Consider the following 1,707-nt stretch of genomic DNA (forward strand, 5'->3'; position numbering starts at 1 on the left):
TTTAGACAAAATGGCTAAATCTGCCTCAAACAATATACCCCTAGCATCTAGAGGTCTGTGGGGAGATATTTTCTGCGTCCATTGGCTGTCAAACTGGTTGAAAATTCCAATTAGGCTTTGGTCCAAAACAAAGATGCGAGTGTATTTGCACTTCAATTCAAGTATTACAACGAATACTTGTGACATACTGTTCCATGACGACGACCCTTTGAATGGGCACTTCGAGCCTTTGGTTCATAAGCAGCCTACAATTCGTTCTACCTTCCAACAACAAGCCGATACCTCAAAGAACAATATCGAACCACAGCCTGAGACAAAATGTCAATCAATCAAAGCTAAATTACACGCACCTTGTCACACAGAAGATGTTTGTGACACACCTATGTCTGATAAAGACAAGTTGCAATTGGTATTGCAAAAGCATGACTTATTTCGTGTGGACAATTTCTCATATCTAATTGGAGACTGTTTATTCGATAGTTTAGAACTTTTGCTAGATTTCCGATACACATCAGTGGAGCTAAGGAAAGGAACAATAGAATATTTTAGAAACTGTCTCAAAAAACAAGATAATGAGGCAATTTGGTCTTATGAACATGAACTGCATGAAGCCTCACTGAAAGAAATGCATAACATTAGAAACCGTGAAATCTATTTAGACAAAATGGCTAAATCTGCCTCAAACAATATACCCCCAGCATCTAGAGGTCTATGGGGAGATATTTTTTGCATCCATTGGCTGTCAAACTGGTTGAAAATTCCAATTAGGGTTTGGTCCAAAACAAAGATGAGACTGTATTTGCACTTCAATTCAAGTATTACAACAAATACTTGTGACATACTGTTCCATGACGAAGATCCTTTGAATGGGCACTTCGAGCCTTTGGTTCATAGGCACCCTACAATTGGTTGTACCTCCCAACAACAAGCCGATACCTCAAAGAAACCTTGTCACTTAAACAAGCACGTGCTTAAGGGAATTGCTCAGGAAAATCCGAAAAGGCAAAACATAGGCATTCAATATAGCAAAAGTACAATGGAACAACAAGTAATTCTGAACAACACAGAAGATATTTGTGACACACTGCACACAAAAGATGTTAGTCACAAACGGGCGTTCCGGTCACTTAGAAACTTGAAAGAACATATTAGAACCAACAGACGAACAGAAGTTGTAACTTCTTCTCGATCAGACAAACAATCAAAAAGCCTATCTTTAAGCAATTGTCGATTAGACAAACAATCAAAAAGTCTATCTTTGCGTTTGCTTAAAGGCATCATTCGGGGAAAATTGAAAACACAGAAAATAAGACTTGCCTTCAACACAACAATAATGAAACAAGAAATAGTCATTGAAAACATGGACTACAGCCCATGTTCAGGAAGATCAACGGATCTATCAGCACGATCAACGAACCAAGTAAAATCCGAGACACTGAGAATTCGACCACTTAGAAACTTGGAAAAACAGACTAGAAACAACGCACAAACCGGAATTGTAATCCCTTTTTCATTAGGCAAAGAGACAAAAAGCTTATCTTTGCATTTGCTTAAAGGCATTATCCGGACAAAATCGAAAACAGAGAAAATAAGACTTGTGTTCAACACAGCAACAAGGAAACAAGAAATAGTCATAGAAAACATGGACTACAATCGATTTGCAACAACATCAAAGGACCGTTCAACACAATCAGAGAAACCAGGAGA

The sequence above is a fragment of the Pinus tabuliformis genome, chromosome X (genome assembly GCF_031772625.1).
Source record: "Pinus tabuliformis cultivar Carrire ecotype Pingquan chromosome X, CPIR1, whole genome shotgun sequence".
In the NCBI taxonomy this organism is placed as follows: Eukaryota; Viridiplantae; Streptophyta; class Pinopsida; order Pinales; family Pinaceae; genus Pinus; species Pinus tabuliformis.